This window comes from Periplaneta americana, chromosome 15 (assembly GCF_040183065.1).
Source record: "Periplaneta americana isolate PAMFEO1 chromosome 15, P.americana_PAMFEO1_priV1, whole genome shotgun sequence".
Classification (NCBI taxonomy): Eukaryota; Metazoa; Arthropoda; class Insecta; order Blattodea; family Blattidae; genus Periplaneta; species Periplaneta americana.
The window spans coordinates 63527045-63552044 of NC_091131.1; the positions used below are offsets into that span (position 1 = coordinate 63527045).

General features: G+C 35.5%; 1 protein-coding gene across 7 annotated transcripts in view; it reads right to left on the minus strand.

The window, feature by feature from the left end:
* Nucleotides 1–25000, minus strand: part of LOC138715019 (thrombospondin type-1 domain-containing protein 7B-like) — a 776776-nt gene that overhangs the window by 631821 nt on the left and 119955 nt on the right. The window lies entirely within an intron of this gene.

A 25000-nucleotide genomic window follows, 5' to 3' on the forward strand; every position in this document is an offset into this window, starting at 1 on the left:
AAAGTCCAGGATAACAGAGATGGTTTGGAATTGAACAGGTTACATCAGCTGCTTGTCTATTCGGATGACGTGAATATGTCAGGAGAAAATCCACAAACGATTAGGGAAAATACGAGAATTTTACTTGAAGCAAGTAAAGAAATAGGTTTGGAAGTAAATCCCGAAAAGACAAAGTATAAGATTATGTCTCGTGACGAGAATATTGTACGAAATGGGAATATAAAAATTAGAGATTTATCCTTGGAGAGGTGGAAAAATTCAAATATCTTGGAGCAACAGTAACAAATATAAATGATACTCGGGAGGAAATTAAATGCAGAATAAATATGGGGAATGCCTGTTATTATTCGGTTGAGAAGCTTTTATCATCCAATCCGTTGTCAAAAAATCTGAAAGTTAGAATTTATAAAACAGTTGTATTACCGGTTATTCTTTATGGTTGTGAAACTTGGACTCTCACTTTGAGAGAGGAATATAGGTTAAGGGTGTTTGAGAATAAGGTGCTTAGGAAAATATTTAGGGCTAAGAGGGATGAAGTTACAGGAAAATGGAGAAAGTTACACAACACAAAACGGCATGCATTGTATTCTTCACCTGACATAATTAGGAACATTAAATCCCGACGTTTGAGATGGGTAGGACATGTAGCACTTATGGGCGAATCCAGAAATGCATATGGAGTGTTAGTTGGGAGGCCAGAGGGAAAAAGACCTTTGGGGAGACCGAGACGTGGATGGGAAAATAATATTAAAATAGATTTGAGGGAGGTGGGATATGTTGATAGAGAATGGATTAATCTTGCACAGAATAGGGACCAATGGCGGGCTTATGTGAGGGCGGCAATGAACCTCCGGGTTCCTTAAAAGCCAGTAAGTAGGTAAATAAGTAAGTATTCATATTTAATTCATTATATTTATTTGCTATTAATTTCCTGATCCTCTTGGTCATCCTTAATTAAGGCCGGACGATTTATTTCTCTCCCTCATTTATTTATTTATTTATTTTATTTATTTTAAATTTATTTATTTAAATATTCTGGTAGAGTTAAGGCCATGAGGCCTTCTCTTCCAGAAGTGAAATATACATTCAAACAATAGCAATAACAAAGTCTTAGTAGGAGAAAGAAAAATAGCAGTAGTAATAGTAGCAGACGTAACAGTAGGAAGAGGAGCGGTGTGGCATCAGTAGCAGTAGGAGTAACAGTAGTACTTTATTTAGTAATTTTATCAACTACCGCACGTTACCGAGCGTCGAAATTCGATGAGAACGGAGAATATCTGACAGATTTTCCCTAGACAGAATTCTTTTAAGTGTCGTAAATCTACAATAAATACTCAAACACTTTCCTTCTCTCTTTGGAGAAAGATGTTACAATCTAAGGATTTTATCTACCATTAAAATTTACCGCCCTCTATCGGGTTTGTACAGTCGAACCTGGGATCCTACGGTCAGCATGCTAACCGGTAGATCACTTCAGATGACCTTTCCTTAGTTGATGTTTGTTTAGTCAACTGTCTGAAGACAGGTCTGAACCTCAAAAGGACATCAAGAAGGCATCACTTATAAGGCAACTAGGCCAGGAGATAATGGGGTAGAGTGGAAAGTTCCTTTTCCCTTCCAATGCATACATCGCCGATTAGTTACATAATTCTCTAATCAGACTTCAGATGCATGCAAACAATTGTTCTTCCTCTTACACATGCCGTCAAGTGAGATATACTGTCTGGTAATACAGGATGCTAAAAAATATCGTTTACAACGTTTCAGGGGTAATAGAGGAGGTAAAAATAAATATCTTTTGTAAGTGACAAAACTTTGGCAGATGCTCCATTTACTGTGTACGTAAGTGTTAGTATAATCCATAAAGAACAAGACCATTTGTCGTTTTAGAGGTGGTGTTCAAACTGCCGTTCATTGAAGGCATTTCACAACTGGTACCTTCGTACTATGGATTGTCTCCAACGCTCAAAAAGGCCAACATTGTCTCTAATAACATGTGCAGTTTCAACAACGCGAGCAACTAAGTCTTCTGCCTTATCGATCGGTGTCTCATATACAAAACATTTCACGTCTCCCCACAAAAAGAAATCCAGTGGGGTTAGGTACGGTGATCGAGGTGGCCACGGTATCGGCCCACCCCTGCCAATCCAGCGATCGGGGAATGTAACATTTAGATGGTTCCTGATACGAAAATCAAAGTGTGGAGGGGCACCGTCATGCTGAAACCATATTCGTTCTCTGATGGTCAATGGAATATTTTCTAAAAGTTTTGGCAGGACGTCGCGTAGAAAAACAAAATAATTATCACCATGGAGACTGTTAGGCAACAGACAAGGCCCTACAAGGTGGTCGGGCACAAACAGAACTAACCAGTGTGTGTTGTGACGGAAGTCAAGTCATCTATTCCTTCAGGCCATCTAGCGGCAAAACGGCGCATCTACTAAAGTTTTATCACTTAAAACAGATGTTTGTTTTTACCTCCTCTATCATCCCTGAAACGTTGTAAATGTTATTTTTAACACCCTATATATGTAGGCTACATATCAGCCAGAACCTCAATCAGACGCAATTTTCAGCTTAAGACGCTAATATTTATGACGATAAATAATACATAAATTAATAACATTATTGTACAAAAGTTAATTTCAAGTAACTCGAGACTACGAACTTCAGACTTCCATTAAATTTTCCTTATGCTTATTGTATGTTCACCCGAAGATAATCAGGTTTAGAAATTCAATGTGGGACTCGTGGGTTTTTAATAAACTCAATTTTATTGTTAAAACAGTTTGTTGCAGGCTTTTACAAATGTAATTGGATCTACGCGGAGTATTTACATTATGTTAACAAACTTGGAACACACATTCACAAAGAAACAGAGGAGCAGTATGTCTAATTATTATTATATTGAAATATTCTATATAGTTTCAGAGTGAAAATAAAGCAAACTTAACAAACTTAAAATTTTAATAACAGAACGTGTAACTTTAGTATGAATGTGCCTGAAAATAGTAAACCAATATTAAATAGTTAACAAAGAGATAACGAGGCACAGTTTCCGCGGAACCATGCCATGATGAGATCGCAGTCGGCGTAAAAAGCGTATTTGCGTGTACACATTTTCATTTTATGAATTAATATTCTTTATTTTAACATCCGATATCGTTAATTATTCCTTTAACTACTATAATATTTTTCCCAATGAAAGATCTTGTAGCTGTAGAGAAATTCAAATAGTAATTATTGTAACTTTCATAATTTCTATGAACTAATTACCTGCATAATTGGAAAATTTAGTTTGACCTTTTAAAAATTGACACAGGATTCACAGAATCCCAATGATTGTGTTGAGTCTTCTTTTTGTTTTTTATCATGAGGGTATTTTTATTATTTAATGGATTTATTGTCGTTGATTTCTGGTTATTAAGGATACGATTGAGGTTTTATTTTCTGAATAAAATACAAATGATTGACACACACACACACATTTGTTTTGCAATCAAGTATTCGTTGAATCGTGTTAGAATCTAAAAAAAAGAAAATCATGATTTGTATGAACGTAATCTCTTCCCATACTGAGTGTGGATAGAAAATGACGGAGACAATAAGTATTACTCCATGGAGATTGCAACTATTCTTCCATCTAGCCATCATTACCAAAAGTTCATTTTCGGCAATGGAGAACCTAGCAACAGATTTTTTTTTTCATATGTTGCTTTTTTATAACACGGGAATGTTCACTCTGATATAATATAAGGTTATTCAAAAGTAAGTTTCCTTTTTGAAACAGCTGTATCTTCTGTACATATCAGCAGTTTAGTTTCATATAGGTATCATTACTGTTTAAAAGGATTGTTTTTTTTTAATCGATGCGTGTTTCGTTGCTATGGTAACTGTGTCACGCTTGTATAAACAATAATTGTTGTTCAGAATACAGACGGCAGTAAGAGAGTAATTTCAATAACTTTACAGTGGTTTTACCTTTACATGATATCAAGGTTACTGTTTGATGTGGTTTTACGTCACATTTAATAATATGGTCGTATTTCTATGAAGAAATTGAAAATGGACAAACAAAAACAGCGACGGTAACCGGGTAGCAATATTTTCAAATGTTGCAAGACTTTGCAATATCAGCATTACAGAATCATGAAATCGAAAACATTGTTTTCATATAAGACGGCGCTCCACCTCACATGCACAATAATGTAAAAACACTATTGTATAACACATTTAGTGATCGTGTAATTAGAAAAGCATTTTCCGAATAGTTGGCCTTCTAGGTCACCAGACATAAATTCAGCTGACTACTGGTTATGGGGTTATCTAAAAGGAAAGGTATTTCTTAGTAGATCTACTACATATGAGGAGCTGAAACAGTCAGTATCGGATGTCATTGCAAACATCCCTCGGAATGTGCTTAATAATGCCGTTTACAGCATAGGAGAAAGGCTATTTCTTATTGAACAACTCGATATAGGACATATTTAATTGTTTCGTGTTTTAATAAAATTCAGTTTCTTTACGAATAAATTGGTGTTTTTATTTTTGTGGAATCTAAGAATTTGATAAACTTATTACCATTTCAAAAGGGGGACTTATTTTTTAATAATTTTTAATATGTATTTAATGTGATCAGGGCCAAAACTAAGAGTGTACTCGCGTGTAGTATAAGTTGCCGCATCAGCATTGTCTGCATGACAATGGGTGTGTCAAGATTAAGACAGAACGGAGTACGCGACTTCTGTATACTGTTTTCGCTGTAAGAAAAATCCTAATGTAAACACAAGCACGTTGCTGTCATACCCGTAATTGGCTCTCAGTCGAAACACGCAGAAAATATAGTTCGTGTTTGGAAACCATAATCTTGTGTTATTTGAAAATAAAAAATTCAATTCTAGTTGTTAAATACGATGAAACATATAACTTCACTCATATGTAAAACGCTATGTAAAAGAAAAACTACTTTTATATTTTGTTATGTACTATGAATGCAGATGAATACCAACAGTAACACCGCGGTAGTCTGTTCTTGTAAGAAGCTGCCGTCACTACGTAAGCACGTGGTACTGAAGTATGGCTTCTGTATCCTCGGTGTGTGTGGTTATTAGTCATAAGATTAGAAACCTTCTCAAAAGCGGGAAAACAAATAGTCTTAAATGTATATAATAAATTATGTGATTTAATTACAGTAATTATAAAGTAAATGTTTCCTAAGTAAACGAATGCATAGTAGTGAGGTTAGGCCTACTTGATAAGTAACGGGAAATGTTTAACATGAAACAGAATGTACAACAGTAGGCGGGAACACATACTGAGAATCTATGGCGCCAAACAGCGGCCAATGAAGCCTCACTTCAGTCACGTGCTATTGTTTACATTAGGATTTTTCTTATAGCAAAAGTTTATAGAAGTGGTGACATTTCTGAATCTGAGTTTGTTAATAATTACTTATCTTTACCTCATCTACTACCTCGTGAAGTTTGTCGGTCGAAGATTTCTGCAATCTGCATACTGAAATAAATCATGTAACTCCCTGAATATGGCGCCTGGTATTACGAATACGTCACCATACGAGTAATCAAAGTTCTTCTCTCCGAATTTTTCTTTGTTGAGCATACTGTATATATTATACAAGACGAGTAGTTTATCTTTATTTCGTAAACCTTTGTCCACTTTCTTTCATATTTACGCCTTTTATAGCGTTTTCCAATATTATTCGATGTATTTGAACAAAACTTTTATATGGCCCATAAATTTTTCATACAAGAGCCACATATCTGTTTAAATATCAATAAAACGAGGACGCTCCTGAATGGATAATAACTACAACAGCCAGGGAAAGTATGTCAGCGCCACTCATATCTTAAAGAGTAACTGACACGAGTTCGATTTTCAAGTGAAGTACTTACGAACTACGCGTAGTTAGTTGGTTCAAACCCGAGACTGAAGATGAGCATTCATTTATAGTTTTCTGTTCAAGACAAGTCTTTCACTGCAAACCCACAATATTTCAATCTATTCTATTTTCTGCCTTCCTCTTAGTCCATGCATTCCATCCATACAACTTAATGTCGTCTATCATCTGATATTTTCTTCTAGCCCCAACTTTTCTCCCGTCCACCACACCTTCCAGTGCATCCCTCAGCAAGCAATTTATTCTTAGCCAGTGACTCAACCAATTCCTTTTTCTTTTCCTGATCAGTTTCAGCATTATTCTTTCTTCGCCTAATCTTTCCAACATAGCTTCATTTCTTATTCTGTCTGTTCATTTCACAAGCTTCATATCTTCTCGTATATTTCAAGTGCTTCTAGTCCTTTCTCTTCACTTCGACGTAGTGTTCATATTTCTGCCCTATTCAGTACCAAAATCCACAAAAATCACTTCACTAGTCTCTTCCAGAGGTCCGCAGAAGATACTTCTTTTTCTATTAAAATCTCTCTTTGCCATTGCTATCCTCCTTTTGACTAATTGGCAGCAGTTCATGTTACTGCTTATAGCACACCTCAAGTATTTAGCTGTCCACTTATTCTACTGCCTCATTTCGAATTCACACGTTTACCTTTTTCTTCCGATAACCATGGTCTTCGCCTTGTTTGCATTCATCTTCATCCCATAATGCTCATAGTTATCATTTAGCTCAAGTTATATATCTCTTAATGTCATCTTCTCTTCTGCTAACAAAGACATATCATCAGCAAATTGTATGCACTTTATTCTTCTTCCTCCTACTATCACCTCTCCCATGTTCTGAAAACAATTCTTCATTAAATCTTTCAAGTAGATGCTGAACAGGGTAAGTGATAAAAGGCATAAAGATGAATATAGACTTCAATATTCTTATCATGGCCTTCTTTGAGGGGAGATCGTAGATTTCAAAACGTAATTATCACTTATCCCGGATGGAGACTGTTCAAGGAGAGACTTATCTGTCACTTTCATGAAGTTTCCTGCTCCTTAGTATGATGTTTCTGCAGACATATTACGAATTGCATAGTCTTGTCATGGTTGTAGTAGAAACATACACAGTATATAATAAGTAAATAGTACACAAATGTGCATGTGTAGTTGCAAGGAGTATAGATTCTGCACTCTTTGTTGTCATTGTTCTTTGCTATATTTATTCAATGATTTTGTTTTCTGTAAGCACTGCCTGAAGTTGTATCGATCATAGGGGCTGCATAACAATTGAGGTGAGGGCGCGTGGAAGCCATTTTTGTACATAGCTTGTGGTGAAAACCATGTGATGCTAATCTTGTTAGGGTGCTGCGCATGTCGTAGTTTGTGCCTGTCCAGCTACGGTCTACCATGGCATCTGTTGCGTAGAAATCCGGGGGAATATCATTCTTCTTTTCTTGAGCAGACTACAGACGTGCTTCGTGTGGAGTGTGGCATTGTATGGAGCAGAAACATGGACATTACAAAGAAGTGAAGAGAAACGACTAGAAACATTTGAAATGTGGAGGTGTGTGAAATGGACAAATAGAATAAGAAATGAAGATGTGCTACAAAGAGAGAGGGGAGAAAAAATAATGCCGAAACTGATCAGGAGGTGAAAAAGAAATTGGCTGGGTCTCTGGCTAAGAAGAAACTGCGTACTGAAGGAATGGTAAACGGGAGAAAAGTTCGGGACAGAACAAGATATTAGAACATAGACAACAGTGGCGAAGCTAAGGTATAAATACTAGGTAGGCCGAAAAAAATCTGCTTACCTTATATCTTTTTATGGAGAAGACTTTTATCTGCTTTGCTATCAAACTTTTTGTGACACAGATCCTACAAGAAGATGATTACCACTCATTTTCACCCCCAAACAGAATACAAGTAAAACAATGTAATTTGTCTCAGAGCACCCTGTTAGCCAAGGATATTTCTTATATACCATGAAAATTGAAAGTGTATGTATTTCTCCTTTCGCTATTTTAATAAACGGTTTTTCTTTTAATTCTACAAATAATGATCCCAAAGTTCTCTCAGTATGAGCCATATTACATAAAATTAATATGTAAAAAAACACACACACACACACACGCACTTGTGATTGAACTAAACTCAACAACGCAGAACTTTCAGAGAACACCAATATAACGCGACGTAATATTGTGACGGAAGGCTAACCTCATCCCGTACGGAGATGTAGCGAATAGATAACCCCTCCCGGTCTCCCCCCACAAGCTTGCGAGTCAAGGTCGTAGCCATGCCTTTAGAGGCTTTTTCTTAAGCCTCGTTGCTCGCACTGCTCTCTCCATACTGGAATGACTGCCAACAGTGAACTTAATATATGGAAGGATCGCAGTGCAACCAAGTGTTTGGATATATAGTTACTACGATCTTATAGATCTACTGTTACTGAGCCGAGCTCGACGCATCACTCAATCATCTACTAGACCATCTCGCCGACAGAGTTCATTTCATTATTATATCGTCGATAGCGCCATCTTTTCCTCTAATTTTCTTACCAAAATTCCCATTGGCCGGCTAGCAGTTTCAAACAAATGCCGGGGAGAGAACCGAGTTTTCTTGTTTACTGTATGTTCAGTAGCAGAGCACTTCACTCTAGAGTTCACTCTCGACGTGGAAGGTCGTTTCGAGAAATATTGGATCAGTTAAGTTCACTCGGAACCGTATGTCGGCTGGTTACTTGTGTTTAGCAAGTTTACATTGACTTCGGGATTTTATGTTCTACGATTAACTTCGGTTATGGATGCAGTCGACATGTTTAAGGTTGTATTCAATGTATAATGGTGTAGTTAATTTTGCAGTACGAGCTGGCTCGGTATTTATTGTATTTGACCACGATACATTTGTTAAATTGTTAATGAGAATATCCACGAGTGGTAATGTCTTGGTTTATGTATCAGATATTGCGGCATTTTTAGTTTGGTAGGTTATGTCGCGTGGTACATATTATGTTACAGGAACTGAAGTGGTTTGAGGAATTGATTTGCGTGAGTATTGAGATACGGAGTTATTGTCTACTTACGTTGTCTTCGAAATTTTCTGAGATATCCCCGGGCGGAATTGTGATACATGGTTATTATTATATCGTGGAAAAGGTTGGACCGAATCCGTATACCTTGCTGCTTGTTCTACTTTTCATTTTGAAATTGAGCATTCCTATTCCAGATTATTCCACTTACTGTCCGGGTGTATTGCGATCCTAGTATAATTACGTGGCTACGCGAATTCTAAGGTATTATTGGTATACATATATACTCTTTTCTCTCTCTCTCTCTCTCTCTCTCTCTCTGCATTATGGGCACTGTAATAGTACAGAGACTTATAGTATTTCGGTCTTACTAATAAAAACTCTATATACAGACGTTTAACTGTCTTATACTTATACAATGAGTAGCTCGTTTATAAGTCGTATGTAAATTCCTTACTAATAATCACTACATACGTCGTGTATAACAGTATAACTGTTACACAGCTACGTCATAGTTTCGTCATTACTTCGTTACGAAAGGTAATAGAATATCTGAGGTTCTCTACTGGATCCGGTAGAGCGCTCTAGTGTGGCGTGTTAAATATCGATAGTACAACTGGCTCTAATCTATTACCACACAACATTTTGGTCAAAGAGTACAAGCTACAGCAATATTATTCTAATAATTCTATGATCTTTGGTTTGTTCTTCTGCGGTTACAAGGTAAACATCATCATAAAATGACAGTCGATACGAACAGCTGTTAAAGGGACGGCCATTTTTTCCCTATATACAACGCTTAAACAAGGGGTTTCGTGTATATAACTACTGCAAAGCAATTCCCATTGTATAGTTACAGTCTGTTTATACGTCCATAGCTTATTCACGGTTTATTAGTAACGTTTTCTGTCTCAACTCTGCATAAGTCTCGTATAAAAACTATACACGGTTTATTAGTAAGACTGTTTATATATTGTATTTAAGAATTAAGAGTCGAGCTGGTTGGCAAGTTGGTATAGCGCTGGCCTTCTATGCCCAAGGTTGCGGGTTCGATCCCGGGCCAGGCCGATGGCATTTAAGTGTGCTTAAATGTGACAGGCTCATGTCAGTAGATTTACTGGCATGTAAAAGAACTCCTGCGGGACAAAATTCCGGCACATCCGGCGACGCAGTTGCGAGCGTCGTTAAATAAAACATAACATTTAACATTTAAGAATTAAGCTTTAGTTAATTATTTCTGTATTGATCTGGTGTGTGACTGTTTTATTGTGGGTTATTTTCCTTGTCATGCAACGAGTTAATATCTGGGGCCTGTTGTTTGTCTTTTTGTGGGAATCATTGAAATGTAATTGGGCATTTAATAAGGGTTGTGGAAACCGCTGGACATTGGGGTTAAAGTTTATATTCTGTTTGAGATGTTGTGACAATGTTCCATCGGGGAAATATTGTATAGGTCATCAACCTGTTGTTTGTGAATTTCCCGATTAGAATGGATTGAGAGATATGATTGAAAGTGTGGAAGGTTCTAGACTTTACTTATGGTTGTATTTCAGATTAATTTATTATATCATTTTTCGTTTCCATTTAACTTCATACTTTCCATGTTCGCTTCATCAAATTAATTATGTACTTGTTATTTATTATTTGTTAATTATATTTGTTACCATAAATTCACACTATCTATTTTTTTCTAAGTCTCCCTCTGCGCATATCCCGATCATCCGATGCACTACATTCCATCTGGCGAGTAACATCCCGGTATTCTCGAGTTTTGAGAAAAGTGTTGAAGAGGGGGACGGGAAATCAATTATTATTATTATTATTATTATTATTATTATTAGTATTAATATTATTATTATTCATCCCCACCCCCCTGATCATTACTAAGAATAATAATTCAAATTTTTTGAGTGGGATAAGTCTCAAAAGACTCAAGAACTTCGCCACTGACAGATTACATTAAGATATATGGATCGTATGCGGAGACTAAGAGGAAGGCGGAAAATAGGGAAGATTGGAGAATGCTGAGTGTGCAGTGAAAGACCTGCCTTTGGGCAGAAAACTGTGAATCAAAGAGAGAGTATAAAAAATTCACATCAAATTAAGTTTAATAGCTCTACATTACAAATTAGTGTACAGAATCATAGTTAGGAAATGAGAGTGTGGCCCATATTTCTGTTTTCGGCACCCCTGGTCATGTAATTAAACATAGAAGGCCGTGACACGGGCTCTGCATGCAATCAACACCTCACCGCAAGACCAGCGTTCAACGACGTACCCTTTTCCTAATGGATTGTTAATTGGCTGGTGTAAGGGTTGGCCGGGGAGTAAGGGGGCAAAAATGAAAACAGAAACACAACAGCGGGTGCGCGCTGGACAAAAGAAGGCTTTGTCGCGCTGGATTAATGTGCTAATTGACCTGCTCTGGGATTCGAACCCAAGCCTTTGTGCGGGGCTCAATAAATCAATCGCCGCACACAATGGGTCATTTGTTCCGCGCTGACGCAACAATGCGGACAGGCCTGCAACTCTCGCGGCAGAGAATTTCGATTTCGTAAATTAAATTTTATCAAAACCAGAAATTGCATGCCGATGTCCCGAGTTCACAACATGTGTGTATTGGATAACACAGGTACAAGGCATCCAGAAACCACTGACGGGTCATGTATACTGAAAATGTTTAACACCGAATTCTGAAAAAGTGAAACAATATCATCTTTATAGGCTTACTTGGTCATTTTTCTAGGTATGAAGAGACGGTACTACGATGTTGAAAAAATTGAATTTTTGAGATTTTAAGAAAATATTTCTTCTCAGCATCCCTCGATGTTCGTCCGTCTGTATATAGCCATTTCTCCTAAATCACTGAACAGATTTTATTCATGTCTATTATCAAAAAATCAATTCAACACCGAGCAAGAAGGCTTAGTGTTAGTGGCAAAAGATTTGATTCTACATCTCGAGGTGCCTGGTTCATATCTCCGTTTCGGCCAATCAAATCTCGTTCCTTTTTTATTGAACTAATTTCGGCAATTTCGGTAATTTAGAAGTTGGTGCATGAGCGGTAAAAAATAAATAAAAGATCTGAATGAAATTACAACAGGAAGTTTGGTGATTTAATGTCGTAAATCGTGTTTTAGTGTGATGAAAATGTGTTTACAGGATCATAGATATAGAGATCAGGTAGGAAGTTATGAAATTGAAAAAAAAAAAAAAAGTTGGGAAATTAAAAAGTGGCTAGTTAATAAATATAGTTACCGATTGAAGTTTACTGTAAAGAAGTAAATCTTCGAAAGTGATGTAGTGAAATTATGAAAGATGATCTTAGTGATAGTATTTACAATTTTCTATGTTTTTTTTTTTTTTTCTGAGTGTTGATTGTGGTTAAGAAATTAATGATCACACTAAAGTGAACTAGATACTCATGTCAAGATTTAGTAAGATTATAATGACGTTTATTAGGTAGAAAAAATGCCAATGAGTATAACCGGGTAGAGTGTTACGAGTTAGATGTAATGTAGAAAGATGGAATTATGTAGAAATTTAGTTAGTAAGATTAGAATGCTGAAAGGAACGTAAGTTTGTAACGAACAGATGGTGGACATGTAAGATCATTAAGAAGAAATTGACTGTTTGGAGTTGGGTTAATAGCGAGAGTAGATGAGTTATTAGTTTAACAGGCTGTCGAGATTGCATGCTAATTGTAGTTATATTAATAGAAAGTTATGGTGAAACCCGTACACATAAGTTGTGGTACACCATAACTAATATAAATGTTGATGACAAATAAATATCTATCTATCTACGATATTGAAAAAATTGAATTTCGAGATTTTAAGAAAATATTTCTTCTCAGCATTCCTCGATGTTCGTCCGTCTATATATAGCCATTTCTCCTAAGTCACTGAACAGATTTTATTCATGTCTATTATCAAAAAGTCAATTCAATACCGAGCAAAATGGCTTAGTGTTAGTGGCAAAAGAATTGACTCTAAATCTGGAGGTGCCTGGTTCATATCTCCGTTTTGGCCAATCAAATCATGTTCCTTTTTTTTTAACTAATTTCGGCACCGCAGCCTGAGGCTTATTGTACCTAGACCCACAACTATACTGAACACACGCACACACTGCAGGACTACCCCGTTTACTGGGTCAGGGTATCCGGGGGCCACTGCGAGACACCACACACACTGAGACAATGGACAGATAATCAGTCCCCGTGAAGAGGTCCGAATTAAATCCCCCTGACGTCACGATCGGGAATCGAACCCTGGCCACCTTGATCAGGAGTCCAGCACGCTACCTCGAGATTCAAGTTCCTTAGTAGTTCTCTTAACCATAAAATAAGTAGAAATTGAATTATTTTACATAAAAATTCCAGACAGGTTCCCACATCCACCACAAATATACAGATGCTGTTTCGAAAAATCTGACGGTGGACACGCCTCATAAATGGCCACTAGTTAGCAACATATATGTATATCTATGTATAAGGTAAAGGTTGGTAATATTGTGATACTAATAATATTATGTGGAAGGCATTCTGGACTCTGAAGTTCATCGTACTGGAGAGAATACTAAGCAAGAAATTCAGAATAGAAATATTGGAGACCTGCGTAACTCCTGTACTGTTATATGGGTGTCAGACATGGTCTCTCATTGCCAAACTTCGTAACAGTCTCCAAATATGCCAAAGAAAGATGCTGAGAAGGATACTAGGCTTATCACTGAGGGACAGAGTTCCAAACGAAGTGCTACAAAATATGTCAGCAATTAAAGATCCAGCACTGCAAGCCACCAACACCAAATGGAAGTGGGGAGGCCATGTTGCACGACTTAGAGACGGAAGATGGACGCAGAAAGTCACACTATGGGATCCCCGCATTGGCAAGAGATCACGCGGAAGACCAAGAAGAAGATGGGCCGACCTCTTCAGTGAACGTGTAGGAAGCCATTGGTCAAGCAGAGCAAGACATAGGGAAGACTGGAAAAACCTAAGAAGACAAGTGAACAGCGACTAAAACCAGTGCGACAGAAACAAGCGAACAATACCAAACAGTGCAGAATGTGAACCAAGTGAACAATAATTTATTCCAAGGTTATAAACATCTCTTACGCGGAGTAGCTCACCGCGCGAGACAAATAGAGCTCTCCCTCTATAGGAGGAGGCCTTTGCCCTTAACGGGACATTTTTAGGCTAATCATTTCATTTCATTTCATTTCAATAATATTATGATAGTTCTTTTTGAGAATATTTTACAATTTTACTGAACGAGAGTAAGATAGGTTTTTTGCGTCAACGTATTAAGAGAATGTTCGTGAACAAGTTTCTGCACAAAACCGGTTCTTCTCTCGCTCAGTAAAATTGTAAAAATTTCTCAAAAAGTACTCTCGTTATATTATTAGTTTCACAATATTACCAACCTTTACCCTATACAGGGTAATTCACTAGGATTTACCACCAATTACGGAGATTATTTCCGAAGACATTCTGAGGAAAAAAATGTCATATAAACATTTGTCCTAATCTCAATATTTTCAGAGTTACACCAATTTGCAGTTGTTTGTAAAATAACATTATTCTTTAGTTTTAAGAGTAAAAGAATATTACAGAGAAAGAATTAACTATTCAGCAGTATCATTTCTTTAGTTACGAGTAGCTAGTGTTCTGAAGCTAAAAATGTGTTGTAAATTCCATAGTTTCTTCGTACAGAATATTTTTTTCGATTTTTTAATTACAAAATTACATTTTTCTTACACATTTAACACAACAATTATTACTACAAATCACGCCACTCTTGCAAATTTTTTAAGATTGTACATTAAATGCAGAATTAACCTGTTAAGAATCAGGTTCCTAAAGTCGTATGATTTGTAACAATTGTTGAGATAAGTGCGTAAGAATGACTTAATTTTTAGTTAAACATTGAAAAACAAAATCTGTATAATGAGAAAGTAAAAATGTAAGCTTAGGATATGAGTTAGTTTTATGATAAAAGTCAACTCATTTCTCCTAAAGAAAGCTCAACTCCAACCAATCCGGTTCATGTAACAGTACGTAGTTGTGTTACAAGTTACATCAAACTAATTCGAGTACACCTGCCTGTCTACTAATAAGTACCACAGCTTTATTACTACAATATCGAACCATTAACGGTAATCAATAGCTTCTCTTCCTTAAAAGCGATCCTAGAAATAGCCTGATCCTGGCGCTGTTTGTGTCCACAATGACCCTTCGCGTCCCTACGAGAGCGTAGTAATCCATTATGGAGGGACGTCCGAGCCGGCCGCAAAGAAATACAGAGTTCCGCGATCGCATCAGCGGGAAACAATTGACGTTCACTCTGCGAATCGGTGACAAAAGAAGTGCGCCTAGCGAGGGAAGTGCTGGCCATTACATTTGATGTCCTTTGTTGCCCAATAAAAGAGGAATAAACCACGCAGTTTCTGTGTGTGCGGTCATTAAAACTTTTACATTCAAATTTTTATGCCTCGTCCTCCATTACTGCGTTCCTGGTTGTTGCCAGAAAACGCGACAACAATCTGAACATGTACTTGTTTGTTACACTCTCACATCATTGGCTTATTTTAGACTTAATTTTATATCATCTACGACTGATTGTTCGAGGGAATGATGTCTGCATCTGATAAATGTGCAAATTATGCCTCTTAAATCTAAGAAAACATATCGAGGCATCAAGATACAATTCATATATCTTACAAGATGTTAAATATTATGTGAGAAATCTCTGGGGAATGGCTAGAGAATCTAAGATCGAGTATAAAAGTTCCTGCAAATATATAGCCAATTTCGCTATGATTTTTAGTTACAGGTACCTTTATTTCACGTGGCTTAGTCCTTATAATAGTGGGTTATATTTATTAAATTACTAGGCCCTTTGAAAAAAGAGGACGTACTCATTATTGCCACCTGGCTACTGAAAACAATATGGATTTTTACTTATGAGGACATTTAAAACAATAATAATTTAAATACTTGATTAAATGGCGAACTTACTCGTGTTAATTATGTAAGCATATTCGGCTTACAGCTGTTTCGGTGCCACTTGACAACATCCTCAGAGCCTTCTGTGTCTTGGCGTCATCTCAACATCGCTGCCTGTTGTGTGGGTGCGTTCGCGTGATGAAGAGTTGAGTCAAATAGTGTGTGTGTCTGAAATTGATCTTTGTGTTGAGAATTTGATTGGGGTGTGTTTTAGTGCGTCTGTTTCATATTGTTCTAGTGTGTTGAGTTTTTGGTTTTTGGGCTGTATGTGTAGGATTTCCATGTCTGTATTTATGTTATTGTATGTGTGGTTAGCATTAGTTATGTGTTCGGCATATCTAGAACAGCTGTAAGCCGAACATGCTTACATAATTAACACGAGTAAGTTCGCCATTTAATCAAATATATTCAAGTGTAAAAAGTAGTGTACGAAAGATTCAAAATGGAATAATATTTTATTCAACACCTATTGTGAACATGGTTCAATTTGCTTTTCTCCAGGGCAGGGACCGCACGCAAGCACCGCAGCCTTAGGCTTATTGTGCAAATGGTTTATTTAGAATAATTTCAGTCAGAAGAAGATAGCCATAGCCACTTTTCTTCAGCTGGTCAGTGATTAGGTGTTGCCGACCCAATTACAACGACTTGAATATTAAAGACACAGGCTGCTGATATGAACTGATCGGGTAGCATAGAGAATGTTTTTTCAATTGTTTTCAATGTAATTCTCAATCATTATATTTTTAATTTTACGCATATACTGTATGTATATTAAACCAAAAACCGTTATGCGGTAGGAATATTCCGGTTAAACATTTCATTTAAACCGATAAATCGTTGCGATGCGAGCTCTACCTTTCGGGAAAAATATAATAATAATAATAATAATAATAATAATAATAATAATAATAATAATAATAATAATAACAATAATGTTGGTATAATGGATACCTGTAATACCAATCGGGTTATGTAACACAAGATTAAGTTCGATATCTGGCAATAACATTCACTTTTAATTTACTTTATGCTCGACCATGCCGAAATGTAGTAATTATACACCTGCTAGCAGCCTTTTAATGGACCTCATTAAAGTACACCTATTCATTAAAGTTCAGGTGTTCCACCAATCAGAAAATACCATTGTAGCAATATGAAAGCGCAAGTATCGATTATTCTCGGATATGCAATCGAAAGACAACTAGCGCGAGATTAGACAAAGTAATGTCTAATTCAATTTCAAGGTTATATCAAGATTAATGTTTATTTTACTCTCTAGATTTTATCAAGGTCAATGTCGACAATTGTTTCTCGGAAAAAAAATCAATACTTTCGCGTCTGCGCACATCTCACAATTTACGAGGTATTGCACAAGGTCAGTTCCGCTCCTCAGTCAGATAAGAATAACATGAATACTTATGAATAATTTCAAGTTAGAAATATGGTCGAGCATAAAAAGTCGTATGAAACTTGACTGTAATGGTAATTAAGACGCTCGTATGAAAATTATGAAACTCGCTTGCGCTCGTTTCATAAACATGCTCGCGTCTTAATTACTACCATTATAGGCTCGTTGCATAATGTACTATTAAGAGTCTCTCTAAAATACATTAATTTGAAGATCATTTAAAGTATTTGTATTTGGTTCTACGTCCATAAACACTTCGACCTACTTCACAAGTGAGCCACTGGTTTTTTTTTAGAAATGATACACTTTAATTCGGGCAATTTTTTTATAACTGAATATAACTAATCACAGAAGTACTATTATGATAGTATATTTTAAAATGACGCTTTGAGATCTTTACAAATTATTCAAAATTAGCTTTAAGAAATCTGTTAGGTTTTCTTCATTTGGCTTCAGTTAAATATCTACATCAATTTTCTTTCGTCCTACGAGTTGAATTGATTATCAAATTAAATGCTAGTATTTCCATGTACAAACTTATTAACAATTTAGTACACAGCAATATTATATTTCGGTTTAATAAAGATATATATACACACAGTATGTCTTAGTATGGCTCAGTAACTTATGGTACAAAATTCCTTTAGAATATATATAGAATTTTACTAAATGCCGGTGTTTTAAGAATTGTTTAGAAAAACGTTTTTGAGAAGATTATTGATTTTAATTCTCTGTTGATTTATTTATTTGATGGTTTCAAACTTTTCCTTATTTCTCCCCAAAACTTTATGTTATTTTACTGTTTGTTCTTATTTACTTTCATTCTTTAATTCTTATGATATTGTTTGCTTTTCACAGACTGCAGTTTCATAACATGACATGATGACTCTTTCCACGGTAAAAGTGGGTAAAGAAAGAATGATGCTGAAACTGATCAAAAAGAGGAAAGTTAATTGACTGGGTCACTGGCTGAGAAGAAACTGCCTTCTGAAGGATATAATGGAAGGAATGGTGAACAAGAGAAGAGTTCGGGGCAGAAGAAGATATCAGATAATAGATGATATTAAGATATATGGATCATAATAGGAGACAAAGAGGAAGGCAGAAAATAGAAAAGACTGGAGAATGCTAGGTTTGCAGTGAAAGACCTGTCCTTGGACAGAACACTATGAATGAATGAATAATGATTTTCCAAGTTTTCACGTAACAGTTACACTTAAGGAACAAGGAGTGGATTTCATGGCCCAGAATATCTCATGAAAGTAGACCTATACCCTAAACACAATAATTTTCCATCATAAATATTTTACTTGTGGTCTGAACGTCGCTCCCACACCCTTGCAGTTCCGCTAATGTTGCGTCAATTTTAGAGACACAAAACAGCTACAAGACCGAAGTGCTGCGTCATAAAGGTCCTCGAAATAATAGTAATATAAATACCAACACCATTGCGTTGATATTATCTGATAATAACAGAGCAATGAGGGAAATGAATTAGACAGCTTAAAATCTGCGAAAAATTGTAAGTCAGTATAATTCGAACTCCGTGCCACCTTAGTCAGAAGCCCCTTTCACTGTGAATGGAGGCTGCGCTAGTTGCAGACTCTCAACAATCCCGTCGATACGAAAAACACGAGAGAGAGAGTTTTAATCAAGCGTTGCCTTGAATACCTCAAACGGAAAGTTGAGCGCAACTCTAGAATGTAATGTGCATGACAGGGAGGGCAACTTGCTTTTGTTTCCACATATAGTACATTCCCCTCGAGCGAGTTTGCAACTTGGTGGTCGTGATACCGTTACATATCTACATTACAATTACAGAAAAAAAAACAACTAATTTAAACTTCCTAATTAATTTTAATATTTGCTTTATAAATGTATAGGAAATGTTTGTCATCAATCATTAGTGTGCGCGCGCCTGTTATTAGAAATGAAGAATAATTCACTCGAGCATGGGTTCGATTTTTACTTGAGTTGTTTACCTGCTTGAATGTCTTTTACGGATATTTTTATCAACTGTAAGGCGGCTATCAGGTAATTTCGTGACAAATCTTCGAACTGGCAAGCCAAATGCATCTCGTTATCACCAACTCAATTGTTGCTATAGATAGTCTGGATTTTATAAAATATCATTGGGTATATAGATATCTTGTTAGTGGACATCTCCCTTCCTGTAATATTACCAAAATAAGTTGTTTACGTAAAATTATAACGTTATAAAATAAAAGAAGTAAATCTATTACATTTATGCTGTTATTGGAAATACAGAAAACTAATATGTAACTTAAATCTATTTATAAGCAATATAAGACGTTTATATTTAAAGCAATGCTTAGTTACAACATTTAGGTTAATTTCTCTTACTTCATGTACGTTAGAAAATATGTAAATAACTTATTTCTATTTCGTTACTAAGATGGATGATGCCTTCTAAGAATACGCCTATATATTGAATGGTATTTTCTAAATTCAGAACGCTCTATAAAGAATCTAATATATAGTTGAAACTTCATCGTGTATTGTAGCCTATTACAGGTTTCAAATTCTTTACTGTAGTGATGTATTTCAATAATTATAATTCAGTAAAAAATCTCCATTCTATTTAATTTTATTTAACATCTTATATTGTAAACACATTTATAAAATCTGTACAATACTGTACTAAACTATACCAAAAACGATTTAACATGATATTTACCCTCACTAATTTTTAACTTCTTTTAACTACTTGTACTATAAAATATGTTCCTAGTCTTAGCTAGTTCGATATAAGAGACACTCAGAATACAAATGGTGCAAGTCCAAAAATTAACATTTGCTAATTTATGATTCAATAGATACGAGTACATACGTGTAAGATCTTTCTAAACGAATAATAACATGAATCTATTATTTAATGGTTTAGCAATAGATGTTAGCACTTTACCATAACACTGAAACAAGTTGCCATTTTGTTAGAAAACAAGTGAAATTCTCCTTACGTAGCAAAACGTGCTGTTTACTTTGCAGTTTGTTCTTTTGTTCCATAATTAATGTTATTTCCTTTTCAGCGGAACTAATTGAAAATTTACTTCAATCAAACTAAATGGATAGTGAAGGGTTGGCGGTACCTGATGCAACTGAAGCAAATGAGATACTGAAAATGAAGGTAAAGAAACAATTCAGGTAATTAATTATGTATTAGTTATGTTATGGTTACAGTATGTTATAACTGTGTTTCATTTTGTTTTAAGTAACCCCTCAAGTGATAAACTGTTGTTCCTATGTGTGCATATTATAATTATTAATAAAACATCATATATTATAAATGTAACGTATATGAAAATAGAATAGAATATAAACTTATTATGTCTTTTTAAGGATATTATTGTAATTATTTACAATTAATATATACTGATAGAGAATTGTTAAAATTGTACAACAAATGAAAGTCATAAGCAGGTGATTATTTTAATATACACTGACAATATTACCATGTGAAATATTCCAACATTTTCTGCGGACAAGTGAAGCAAGTCCATGTTTTATTTGAAGGGTTCAGAGCCATAGTGGGCCAAGCGCCACTTATTAAAACTGGAGAAAGTAAGGGTTACAGTTAAGTAAATACCATAGTTTAATATTCCAACATTTTCTGCGGACAAGTGAAGCAAGTCCATGGTTTATTTGAAGGGTTCAGAGCTATAGTGGGCCAAGCGCCACTTATTAAAACTGGAGAAAGTAAGGGTTACAGTTAAGTAAATACCATAGTTTAATATTCCAGCATTTTCTGCGGACAAGTGAAGCAAGTCCATGGTTTATTTGAAGGGTTCAGAGCCATAGTGGGCCAAGCGCCACTTATTAAAACTGGAGAAAGTAAGGGTTACAGTTAAGTAAATACCATAGTTTAATATTCCAACATTTTCTGCGGACAAGTGAAGCAAGTCCATGGTTTATTTGAAGGGTTCAGAGCCATAGTGGGCCAAGCGCCACTTATTAAAACTGGAGAAAGTAAGGATTAAAGTTAAGTAAATAGCATAGTTTAATATTCCAACATTTTCTGCGGACAAGTGAAGCAAGTCCATGGTTTATTTGAAGGGTTCAGAGCCATAGTGGGGCAAGCGCCATTTATTAAAACTGGAGAAAGTAAGGATTAAAGTTAAGTAAATAGCATAGTTTAATGAAGATTGACACATCATTCAGTTTCAATGTGTATACTTTATAGTACTTGCTATATGTTTCGTTAAGTTATGGTAATCACTTAATTTTAACTCTTGTTTTCTCCATTTTTTATAAAAAGACGCTTGGCCCAGTATGGCTCTGAACCATTCATTTGCCGTTATTTAATTTCAGCCATTAATTTTGTTTCAAGTATTTATATTCCTATGGTACAGGTAAAAGCAGTGCTTTTTTTCTGGAAAAAAGTTTACCGGAACTCTGTCACTCGATCACATTATACAACAAAAACGTAGGTTTAAAAATATTAGGCCTACATACCTTATATTACAATAAGTTCCAAACGGAGCTCATCGATTTTAAGCATAGCGGAAATTTTGCGATTCCGAGCTATAGTTTCAGGATCAATAACGGAAGATGGCAGCACTAGATTGCATGAGTTACTTTTGCACCAACGATAATAATGAGAAAATGTAAACTCTTGGACTCGGCAGTGGCGGCAATTTTAATTTTCAATTTCGCTTATAAAATATATCTCGTTGGAATTGGGTAATGGCAAAAAGTTTACCGGAACGCGTTCCGGACCGTTCCGGCTGAAAAAAAGCTCTAAAAGACTATTTTGCGTTTATATTTAAATGTACATTGGATGAAAAATTGTTCTCCTGACATTTTATTTGATTTTTTTCTAAAACAATGAATATGTCCCTAACAGTTTCTGTGAACTTGCACCATTTGCATTCTGAGTGCCTCATATATCAATCAGAAAGAAGCTGTCCCCTTTTCAATTTTATATAGCAACTTGCGTTTCAACATGCACACAATCATAGTTGCGACATTTCAACTCTAGGTTACGGCTTAGGCCTGTGAAAGTGTACGAATCTGAAATATTTCAATTATGGAAATTCTAACCATTCTTTACCTTGAATTTACATGGACCATTTATCAAGGCTATTCAAATTTGGAGTTGGAACTTTATTACTTGAAACCAAACGAATTTAAGAATAAACGTAACATATTTTATAAACAAACCTTGTCCAAATTAAGATGAGCATACACTGAAAATTATGGAATTAAAAAACAATTATAGGCTATTTCACGTCTTTAGAATGTATATTTGCATAACTCAAATACATTTAGTTCAATTCTGATTACAAATATGTTTAAGAATGTTTCGAAGTTAAAGCTGTAAAGGGAGCATGGAATTTAAAGATCTGTCAAAATTATTTTTTTATCACATAATTGTTTTTCTTACAAATTTCTGATTACAAATTTACAAATCTAGTAACTTTTTGTTCTAAAGTTAGCTCTCTGAAGTTACTAGACGAATGAATCGGAGGAGAATTTTAATAGGTGTGTGGTACGTAAATATTAATTTTACTTTCAAATCCATTTTCCGCAAGTTTATTATTCTTGATTCAACACCAACTTTTTATGCGAAATATTAATCAATCTGGATTAAATTTCTACAGCAAGTATTTATGAGGTAACTGCACGTTTCTACGTATTTATTTTGTGAGAATTGCTGATAATTTATTTTATTAATATTTTTTCATGAATTACAGAAAAATAGCATATTCAAAATATTAAAACATTTCTTTGAAAGTGGATAAATGAGATATTTCATAAAATGAATGCATGGAAATGTTTCTTTATGTCTTGTGAGTGTAACAAGAAGAAGGCAGCTTAAAATTTGAGATTTTCTACTAAAAACTTGGGTTTGAAACAATATATGTATATATATATATATATATATATATATATATATAATCAAAAGCCAACAACATTTGGGATTTCAAAATTTGGATTTTGTTGGTCTTTTACATAGTAAACATGCTCTAAAAATTTGGTTGAAAAAAAATGATTAGGAAAAAAGTTGTTATTTTTAGTGCAGTGTCTGTCCCCTAAGTGTATTACTTTATATGTATAACTTTTCTATACCGACGTATTTCATTAGTAACTTTAAAGACAAAATATATTTTTTCTTTTTGTCACAGTGACCATGATTTCTAGACAACCTTTCATTTCACAGTTAGATGGTATACAGCGGCGAAAATCCTCAAATGTGAAAATGTGTTCTTAATAAACGGAGGATTTTTCAGGAGATTTTAACAATTTTCATCAAAGAGTCATTACCTCCTGTATCTGGTCTTGATGCTACATCGCAAAGTGCCAATTGCGCCATGGTTATGAGCTAATGAACGACCTTTTAGCGCGCTGAATAGAAGTCAACTGTTTTGCAGCGAGTGTTGCCATGGAAACGCATTAAGCTGAAATACTTTACGTGTAATGCGCAGAAGGGAAATGGCTAGGGCTTATAAAAGATTGTGACAATTATTACGTGTATTTTACTACCCTTTTACAAATATTAACATCAACCCCTCGTTTATTGGAGAGCGGGGAGGGTGAATTTGATTTTCCAACAAATCTCATCTCATATATATTTCACAATGGTGATACAGTGAAGAGATAATTGTGTTTACTCCGCTTTTATTAAAGAAAAACGGACTTTAATCGGCAATAACTTGGGGAAATATTGGGCAATAAAGGCACGATAACAGGGAAGCCTGTCAACCTGCATTACTGGTTGCCTAATGCTGTCCGGGCAGATTTTTCTTTTTATATCATTTGAAAGGAGATAAAAGGGAATTGGGGGATTTGATGTGAGTCTGCCAGGTAGAGTCTAAATACCAGAACGGGATTCGAATGTATGTAGAAGAAAGCGTTACTTATTCGACATAAAAGTCATGACGGTTGAGGTAAATAATGAAGCAATGGTAGAATGACATCACAACTTGTAAAACTGCTTGTACGCAAAAAAAAAGTCACACATTGTATAAGGAGGGAATTTCATGTTCCTTTAGTAAGAAGTAATTTTCTGTCTCGCACAAACTGTCACCCCCTAGGTCACGATAGTTAAGGGCTGGTTACGACGACCCTTTGCGCGTCGGGTATTCTGAGGCTTATTTTATAGGATGAATGAGGATGAGGGTGCACCAGCCCACCGGTCGCATGTGACTCAATGGGGGTCTCCTACTCCTCCACGCTCCAAGTTCATATCGCCAAGGTGACCAAGCAGCATAGGATCCATTCCAACGGCCCTTCCAAGCTGTCATCCGCTTCTCGACTCTCGAGGCAATGATCTTCTTGTCTTATTGATTATGTTGTCGCTAATTTTGACAAAACTATACCAATATCATAATGAAACGATAGTGGTTCTTGATTGAGAAGCTGCTAGCTTGTTTTTCTTGTAGTATTCTCAAATCATCATAATATATGGAGCTAAAATGTCGTAATTTCATTAAATAGGCTATAGCTATTGGGCTGTTTCTTTTTTTTTTTAGTATAAACAGCAGTCTGTACTTTTGTTACACAAATATAATTATGCAACAGAGATTATTTTGGATATGCTCCAGAAGTTGTTAATGCGAAAGGAACTACAGTTGTTTCAGAAATGTTCAAAATGTTATGTTTTATTTAACGGCGCTCGCAACTGCAGAGGTTATA